Raw genomic sequence first — 9,882 nt, forward strand, 5'->3', positions numbered from 1 at the left:
ACAGGCCGTAGCTGAACATCGTTTATTTACCAATGCAAGCAGATGTGTGGCGTTAGCAAAAAATATACCCAAAAAAGCTAGTGAACACGTTCTCACACGTCGCCGTTCTATCCTCACCCTATATAGATTAAAGACATTTAATACACGCTAAAGAAGGAATTTTCATTAAATAAATAAATATGCATTAGTGAAGAATATTTGGACTGCACTGGATCGCTATGTGGGACTTCGGTGACGATAATGATTTTTTTGCGGAACCATCTTCAGAACCACAAACTATACCCCTTGACCACAAGGACAATAGCTATGATGGTAGACTTTTTTAAGAAAACGCTTATGAAGACCAACAATTCTAAAACTGGGGTTCATACTATTCTCGTTCGAGCACAAATATAGGCGCAGCTAAGTGATAAGCTCGGTTTCAGAGCTTTCGTCTTTCAGATCAGAATACACCTGCATGTCCTTGCGCATACACGGACGTTCATAATTCGTTGTCTAATATTAATCTTTGTAAACAGCTTACAATCATGAACAGTCGCCGACGCAGATTACCCCAATTCATTTTCCCATACTTGTATGTTATAGGAACCTGTATACATGCTTACGAGACATGTTGTAAACATAATAAGACATGAGCGGTCGGCAAGCCTATTCACCTTGTGTAATATATGTGTAATACCAGCCTTTTTTACAAGCTACGTAAACCTAAGCATGCGTTCGCATCTATGGTTATGTGTGGAATAGTGGATCTCGAAAAATACTTATTTCTAGAAATCTTTTTTATCTCAAAACGTTCCGAAATTCAAAACAGAACTTGTTCTCATTAAATGTCAATAACGATATACACTTTGCTGTATACACACGATTGTAACCATTTCTAGGCTGCTTAATCCTGTGAGACACAATTGCTATAATTAGTCGGCGTGAATTCTTGCAACATCCAAACCGAGCTCCCTTCCCAACGGATTCTGCAGGGTGCGTATGGGGAACAACCGAGGGAACTTCAATGAACGTTTTTATGGAAACAGTTGTGATATTTTGAAGCCTCCTTTGCCGAACAACTTCGCCTCGTCAAGGTTTCTTTGTGTCACTATACGGAATGTTCTAATTCAAGTTTCTGTAGGCTCTCACATTTTGTATGTGGAAAAACACGAAGTTATGCATCTATCGGTAATTAAGCTAGGTTACCCCTTAAATTACTATGCAACTTAAATCTCTTACTATTAAGGCGCTGCCAGTAGCTATGTGAACAATTTCTACTCTATCTACGAACATATTAATAATGCCGAGATCCCTTAGCTTGGCCTGCTTTGACCTTTTTATTTCCTATCTCAAAGGGCTACTTTATTTTGACGATTTCCGTTCTCTATAAAAAATTATATACGCTATATCGAAGTAGTAGTTGAACAGACATGGCCTCGTATTCATGTTCGTTCAACTGTATTTTAACAGTTTTCTTATTCCCAGTGGCATATCAAATCATATGTATAATACAAAATATTAAAGGGGTCTGTCTTGCCTGATTTGAGCCTGCGTTAAGTCAGGTACATGGGTCCTGGACAACGTAGCTTTAACATCCAAATTACACACATTTGGAATTAAAGTTTATACAAGAAAGAGGAGCTATGGTACCAACTTACAGTCATTCTAAGCAAAGGCTTAAGGTACGAATATATCCGAAGCTACAGAATCAAGTAGAATTCTTTTCGCTTTAGTTATACTAGAGGCCTGGCCAAAATAACGGAATGATTTTGAAAAAACGAAGATTTTAGTCTCGTTTGTAGATTAGGCAACCAAAGGCAAAGATCTCGGTCTACATAGCTCTTTCGTGTAACGCACTGCGACAGCTAAGCTTGAAGATTCTGTTGTTAACTCACTACATTTATTAGCAAGCATGTCTTCCATGTTTTTATTAGAAGGGTGCATTTTATTGGCATCACTTAATCCGCCCAGCTATATTTATTTGATCTTTAACAAAGAGACATTCAGATTTCTCGCCCGATCATGATTACGTTACTACCTATTACGTCACAGTTATCCGACCTAACCTAAGGCAAAAAACATCTCCTTTATATCTGCAACTTTGTTTGTATGAATTTTTGGTATCGACTACCGCAGCAATGGATATAGTCAACTGTTGTCCGCCTGCTGAAAGGCAGCACGGCATTTGTCGCAGTGACGAGTTCACCGGGTTTGTAGGCGACAAATTTCTATTGCTTACGGCCTCATAGACTTTCTTAAACCCATGTGTTTTTCTTTGACAGCAGAAGGGAATTTCCCTTGCCATCTACCCCAGCTGATATTCAGGTCATTCAATTACCTGGGTTGCCTTCTACTAGCCTTTAACGCTTCACAATCGAAAGATCTAATTCTCAAATTAAAACCGATGCCCATGGGAATATACAAATAGAGTTGTAAGTAAACAACGAACGAGTGTTTGAATTGTGGATGGATAGTAATACTTTTGGGACACAGGTGCCAAGGAGGTGACGGTCAAAAAGAAGCGAAAGACGCGTATTTTATTCGAACTCAAAAGCAACTTTAATAGTTACGGTAGGTTGGTGATGTTAAAATATCCTTGCATAGCATGTAGGCGTGTACTAATTGATACGATACTGCAGCTCTGGCAGACATAGCTTGTGTACCTTTGATCCAAACAACACTATGTTTGCTAAGCCAGACTGGATCTACTGTATAAATACATTTCGTTCAGAGCAAAAGATCATTCAGTTGTCGAACGAAGTTCTTGAGAACGAGAGAAAAAATAACATATCTTAGTAAATAGAAAAATGATTCGTAACGTTCTGTGGAAAGGGTTAACGTTAGCATTCGGGAGATACCAGGCAAAATTATAAGGAAGATTGCCGTTTAGTCTTAGAACGAGGGAAAATGTAGCCTTGTAAGACAACGAAGCCTTATCCCGTATTTCTATTTCATTACTAATCTGCACGTCAAACGTAGGTGAGCAGCCGGCCGACAGAAAGAAGAGAGAAGTTAGATTCTCCAAACGTGCATGTACCTGGGCTATAAGGCAAGCACATACAAAACCTGCATGCAGACTAATATGCTACGACAAATCGGTCTCTTGTACGCCATCTTGTCGATAGAAGCCGCTGTTTGAACAAGGGCACGTGTCAAGCTATCTGGCAAGGGTAGATATTTAATGAAGGGTCGAGAAGGATAGCCTGGTAAATGACACTATCCATGCACAGTAGTCGCAAAAGCCACAATACATCTAATGTGTTTAGAATTCCGACCCACTAAAACAGCAAGAATCTACTTATATGTACGATAGCAGACAATGGGTCGTGCTTCTTTTGGTGCATACAGCAACAGCCGATAATAGCAGTAACAATAAAGTCGTTCCAATATACCGTCGTTGTCAGCGCAGCGTTTTTTAGTTAGTATGATTATGCAGAACTAATTAAACTATTCGTCATACGATTTTCTATGATGTGTGTTGCTCGGGAGTAAGCTGGCTTTACGAGAATTGATTGCTGGGTGGAAGTCTGACACACTAGCATAGGCTTAGGGGTGACGCCATCACTGTTTTGCAGATAACGCACGGAAGCAGAATTTGTAGACACTGAGGACTATAGCTCTGAATGGAAACAGCAACAGTAGTTTTAAGCCAAACACGAACGGACATATTTATCAGCCTAGAATATAGCCCTCTTTACCTACAGCTCTCGTTGTGCTAGAAGTTGAGTACTTTAACTAATTTTTAATAATGACAAATAAAGGAACACGCACCGCGGATCCCGCCACCATGTTAGCGGTTCTCTGGGGTATTCTATTTGGGGACACGTTTCAGGAACAAGCGTGGATAAAACGTTTAATTTTTAATCCAGAGTAAACATGACATTTACCACAACGGTTACGCCGTTTGCATCTTGCTGCATTTGGCCTCCTCGCTGGTAGACAAAGGTGGTCAATTTTTCGTCCACTCTTACCCCGCGGAACCTTGTCCATGCTAGCGTACACGCTAACGCCCCGCGACATTTTCTATCATTGCGTCTAACAGCAGTGCAAAAGGGCACGACACAGACGTGAAATTTCGCAGGTCCCTACTAACTACAATATTATAAGTGGCGCTTTCTTACTCGCCAAAAGACAACGTTTTTCTAGAAAGGCCAAAGGTCATATAAATGACACCTGGTAGCTCAACGTAGTAATAACTGCATTTATAAAAAAAAAAAAGAAATAAAGGTAATTTAAAAGTCAATTAGTTCATACGTGTATTCCATTGGCTATAGTTAAAAAAACGTGTTCTGGTTATTGTTTTCTGTGGCGTTTCAGTGTTTTCGAGGTGAGCTGTTTGTTGAGACGTTTTACGTTCCGTGGCAAGGAAGTGCGACATTTAACCAACTCTGCAATGAAAATCAACTACTGTTCGATTAGTGGTCGTGGTACATCAAAAGTAGTCATGACAACAGGATTGTTCTCACAAAATAGAATCATATATGTAACGCTTTAATAAATAAACAATAAACTCAAATTTGACCTCAAATAGGCCATTCCATCGTATTGAAATGTTGCCATATTGGAAATTGCTTACACAGGCGCTCGCATAGAGAAAAACACAAGAGTTTGTTTTTTGATATACTTCCTTAGACGGGCATGTTAAATTCTATTTTATAATAACTGAGCATCTAAGTGGCGTTCTAGTTGCTATAAGGCCTTTAACAATCCGAATCCCTAATTACACCCAAGTTACGTGCTCTGGCAAAATACAGTATACCCTCGGACCTGTGTACCAGTTCCTCTTGTTTATAATAACGAACATAGTACTATAGTTTTGTATATGTTTCTTTATTTAATCACAGCTGTCGTAGAGAGATTTTCGTAAAACACCATTTCTGACTCCGGGAGCCGAAAATAAAGCGGAGACCGTACTATAACAATGATAGCAATAGCAATAATAATGCTAGTAGGAATGGACGTAGTATAGCAGGTGTCGTGCGGTGAGTGACATTGGCTAAACTGCTTTTGCATAAATAAAGTAGATAAGCAGAACTAAGGTGGCTAACGCCCTTTTCTCCTTGATTGGGATATTTTCAGTAAATACCATAGGAGAGCGGGAAAAGGTAAAGCGGAAAGGATCGCAGATCATGAACGATGACGGCGAAATTGCGTAAAAGTAACACTTGATGGCGACAATGGTGACGAATAGAGGATGCTTCCTGCTGCCACCCGGGCGTACTATTTGCGTGTGAACGAGGTTTACCTCACTAGCAGTAACAGTGGTAGTGGTGTTGCCTCGAAGCGAGAAGTCTCTCTAATGTTCTATAGTTGCCGCACTGCATGAGGTCAGGATTGCAAGCTCTGCACAGTTCCATGGGCTTTCATCACGCGAAGCTCAACAACCGACCATCCCTAATGTTCCTCTACCTTGATCTTCAATCATTCTGAGAAGGTCATCCGAAGACCTTGTTGGCTAAATTTACGTACTTTCTAGCGCTGTTCGGGCGTGCGTGTGTGTGTGTGTATATATATACGACAGGGTTCTGTCTCGTTTGCATGCGCGTCGTGAGCGGACATACATGTCGAGTTTAGGCTTCTGAGAAAAAAGTTCCAAATTTAAAAATGCAATTTCTATATCAATTTATTTAGCCCTTAACTGAAATCAAAATCTGTCGAAATAATCTCGGTTGCCCGAGCCGTGTGCAGCAAGGACTCTGTAACTAAGAAAACTGTTAGAAGGGGTTTGCTATGTTCAATAATGTAATTGTAGATCTGTATAGTGTGCCCGACCCTTGACGCTTGAGATCGATGTAGATCCTGAAGGAACTTGTTAACTATCCAAGAAGATAGCACCACATTTTCGTTAGGCATCCTGAATACATGTAATTTTATCTGAAATTAGAAGCCCGGGTATGAAAGTGAACAAGGCTTCTCATTGCCTCTCAACGTGGTGCCCGACACCGAGTAGTACGTGACCACAAAGCCAGGTTTCTATGCCAAATCGTTACCGAAGTGGTGCCTCTACGCTGACGCAAAACAGACAAAGAATGGTTGTTTCTGGGGGATATATTTATATCCAACGTTAAGCCGTGTTTCTGCTTTAAAAAGACAATGGTCTGCGTCTGGTGGGACTGGAAGGGTTTTATACACTGAAAATGCTTAAATGCTTAAAAAAATGGCAGTCAACCAAGATCTATATATAACTTAAACCGAATAGACGGGATTTGATGCTCAACTGTTGACACTTGAAAGGTAACCGGAGGTTTTTTTTTGCACCCACGGTATTCTTCAAATTTCACCCTAATGGATTATGCCCTTCCCCAAATTGTGGTTAAATAAAATTCGTGAACGTACATTTGGCAATAAAAAAAATTTTAAAGTCTAGCTGGACTGAATATATCGATTGAGGAATGAATAAAAATCGTAGAGAGCAATAGCGAGTAAATAATAATTTAATTTGCTTCTAGAATTCGAGTATGTTTATATATGGGTAGCGACGCGTATTAAATTTCAAAACGCTTTTATCAAATGACAAATTGTTAGCGGGTTTACTAATAACTTTGGTTATATACCCTTACCTTTGAATCAATTGCACCTTGTTGCGCTGGTGTTAGTTAGTACTTTTTAATCCACGCGATTTCTTCCCTCCGTATATTGTTCCTCCTTTTTCCGTACATCACTAGGATCACTGTGATGGTAATGCCAGTTCTCTGCTGTTAACCTTATTATCGCCATTACGTCACTGAAGTTATAGATTCTACAGTATTGTTTTTTATGTAATGTCCGAAACTATGGCCAGGTCAGATACACCATTTATCTATCCTTCTTTCCCCGGTTCGTCCATTGCCATTAATCACGATAGCTTCTTGGTCTTGCCGGCCTGACTCATTTGGCGCTTTGGTTTTATTCACTAGATGGCCATCCAAGGCGACAGCTAACATTAAACTAGCAGCACATACACCATAGCGCTGACTGAGTTCGGTATCAGCCGTATGGCCGACAAGTAGGCCAGACGAACGAGAGGTCCGTTTGTCCGTGATGCGGCCATGCATCTTCATCCTCTTTATTAGACCGTTACGAAGTCGTTCCATGACTGAGTTTGCCTTGCAGTCGGAGGTCCGACTTTGAGGGGCACCGACGTCAGTGACAACCATAGTGATAAATAGAGGGAGAAAGCAAAGAAGAGCTGACGCCTGGTTGGTTTTCCACGAGCGATCACTACTTGACTAAGGAAGGTCTGCTTGTCTATTTGCTAACTTTTAGAATCAGGCTATTGACGAAAACAGTGCACTAGGGATTAACGCATCGGTCTGTTTCTGGCTTTCTAGAATATATCTGCCTTTATGTAACTCTTTCCTCCTTTTCTCACCATCTCTCGTTTCTGTTCCTCGTTTCCTGCGGGAATTGCGTCGTAAATTGATAGGTATCGGCAAGGGCGGCGATACTTAAGGTAGACATTTGTTTCTTACTCCATGTTGGTGACGAGAAGCAGTCTCCTTTCTTGCGCTGTTTACTCTGTAGCGACATTGTAAGTAGGATAGGAGCATTGGTGCTCGGTTTGCTTTGATACGACTTTCTATGACGAACTCCTTCGACATGAAAGTTTTGTAGCTACCGTGCCACGACGGACACTTAACTCAGCATTGAATATACAGGAACAACCAGCCAGGATATGACACTGCTGGTCCAAAGTAATTTTTGACGTCCAAATTTGATTATTTATGCAAGCTAGCTGAATGAATAGGACTTTAGACTTTATCGAACAATATGAGCAATTCTGACGCTATGTCATTGCCTACAATTAAGAAAAGGTAAAGGCAAGCTAACATAATTAAAGATAAATCACCTAAATCCTCTAAATGCCTTTTAGTGCACGTATAGGATACAGCTTTTTAAGGAAATGATGCGTTGCTTGCTATTTGCAGTTCTGAAAGCTCCAGTATTTTTATTTTCGAATATTATTTTTATAAAAGTCCACACGATCACTGCATCGGCATGATCCGTCCTACTATTGTAGATCCCCCTCTTTTCATTTTCTGGGTTTCGCTTGAAATACGTACACATCTACTCTCGATCGAATAGATGCAACGGCATGGTACATTCATAAAGTTTGCATTTGTTCAGCTGCGGACTCCCTACTCTTAGCGGGTGGCTTCGACAAATGTAAACGCTGTTGATATATTTATATACCTCTGATTAAATGTATCGCACGTTATTTTTAGAATTAAAAATTATTTTTACGCATATTTTTATTGACTCTAATGTTTTAAAGGTCCTGTGCAAATATTGATTAAATTTTTAGCAATTTTGAAAAGCTATTGTTGCACACAATAGTCATTGATACATAATATGATAGCATTGCCTTTTCATAGCAGAGGTTTTTATTGTCTAAATGAAATCGATCCCACATACTTCTTGCTTGATCATATGCATTTTGAATTCCAGTGCAGACAGGCGGGCGTCGTTTACCATGGCAAAAATGCTAAAAGATTGCGCTTGGTAATTAAGTTGCAGTTCAAACTTGTTTAGTTGTATCTAGCTAAGTTATGGCTTGTCTGGGGGCCATCCACTGGACGTATCTATGATTAAGATTTTTCAAAAGAAGAAGTATGTGACATTTGAATAAATTAGTTGACAAAAGTGCTAAACCTATTTAGGCCTTCGAAGAACGCTTCAAGAATTGTCTTTATAGCATTTTCTTTATTTCTGGGAAGAAAAAAAACATTTTTTTTGCCAAGGAATCAGCCATTCTACACCATATGTAGACGCACCGCATTGCTTTCTGTTAACACGATATTTACAAATGCGTAGGATTATGGCTCTTCCTGACTATTTCTATGTAGGCGGCGTTCTAACAGAGTGCAAATGCTATTGCTAAGGGCATACATGGTAGATATGCCCACGTCTCTGTACCTCCGATGATTCGTCTCGGTGCGGCACAAACAGGTTGGCGAGGTAAGTTCATTTTTCTTTTCGGGGGCGCTATATCACCTCTCATATGTCAACTGCAGTATGAGGGGATGGCATCTGGCTAAAAAACGAAAGGAAACAAATACATACCTATCGAGAAAAACGCAAACATTACCGCAAGATTTCGACGAAGCAGGCCTTACAATGTCCGAGAGTAGCGATACGCGCCTAGAAACTATGAAAAATTTCTAGAGAAGAAGCGGAGAAAAACGGATGTAACTCGACAAGATTGCAAAACTAGCGATTTTTGTGGCATATTGGTTGACGAAGCAACGCGGACAACGTTCGGGTCACTCTGGTCATCAAAAGTAGATTACAAGGCTACGTGTAGTACTTCGGGGGAGTCTGTTTTAGTTATAAAGTATGCACCAATGGCAACCATGCTGTTGGCAAACGTTGCACTGAACCTTTCGTTGTGGGGAAAAGATGGCAATGCAATCACAATACTATAAAACCCTAGTTGAATATTTCTTTGATAACTTTATGTAACCAAACTAGTTAATTTCGCTGCTCTGAAAATGATCATGTTGGTACTGTCTTACTTCACTCGATAAATAGCAGTATAAGCATTCTGGCAGTATAATGTGTGTGACTGACCTATTTTAAGCTGCAATGACTACTCTGCTGGATAAAAATTTCGGTGTAACAAATCTTGTCGTTGTAGTTTAGCGATAACGAAGAGCGGAACCCAGAAAAATAATATCAGGGATGCTGCGACATTGGAACTATAACCAAACATTCACTCTTCTACCTGCGAGCTAGTACCTGAACCTTTCAAACTTCATATCAATCAAAGGATCCATTATAGTTTATGGTTACAGCGTCCTAAAGTCGGAGCCATTACTAAAAGCTCATAATATTTAGTTTTAATAACAGAATTTTTATTACATATTTTAGGCATCGTTATTACCGATTAAGCGTAAAAATTCTGAGATAGAATTTTCGTCT

At 39.9% G+C, this 9,882-nt stretch overlaps 2 long non-coding RNA genes across 3 annotated transcripts in view; one reads left to right on the forward strand and one right to left on the reverse strand.

Moving 5' to 3' along the window:
• Nucleotides 1-4,471, forward strand: part of LOC111265804 (uncharacterized) — a 50,098-nt gene extending 45,627 nt beyond the window's left edge. Inside the window, exon 4 of the long non-coding RNA XR_015313179.1 lies at nt 4,300-4,471. This is a non-coding gene — a long non-coding RNA (uncharacterized LOC111265804). The remainder of the gene's footprint in view (nt 1-4,299) is intronic.
• The window catches only part of LOC111265803 (uncharacterized), a 37,586-nt gene extending 30,244 nt beyond the window's left edge, over nt 1-7,342 (reverse strand). Inside the window, exon 1 of one of the 2 annotated variants that reach the window (XR_002683675.2) lies at nt 6,543-7,342. This is a non-coding gene — a long non-coding RNA (uncharacterized LOC111265803). The remainder of the gene's footprint in view (nt 1-6,542) is intronic. The other variant, XR_002683674.2, reaches the window with a different exon arrangement.
• Between the last annotated feature and the right edge of the window lie 2,540 nt (nt 7,343-9,882).

This window comes from Varroa jacobsoni, unplaced genomic scaffold (assembly GCF_002532875.2).
Source record: "Varroa jacobsoni isolate VJ856 unplaced genomic scaffold, vjacob_1.0 scaffold_1013, whole genome shotgun sequence".
Taxonomy (NCBI): domain Eukaryota; kingdom Metazoa; phylum Arthropoda; class Arachnida; order Mesostigmata; family Varroidae; genus Varroa; species Varroa jacobsoni.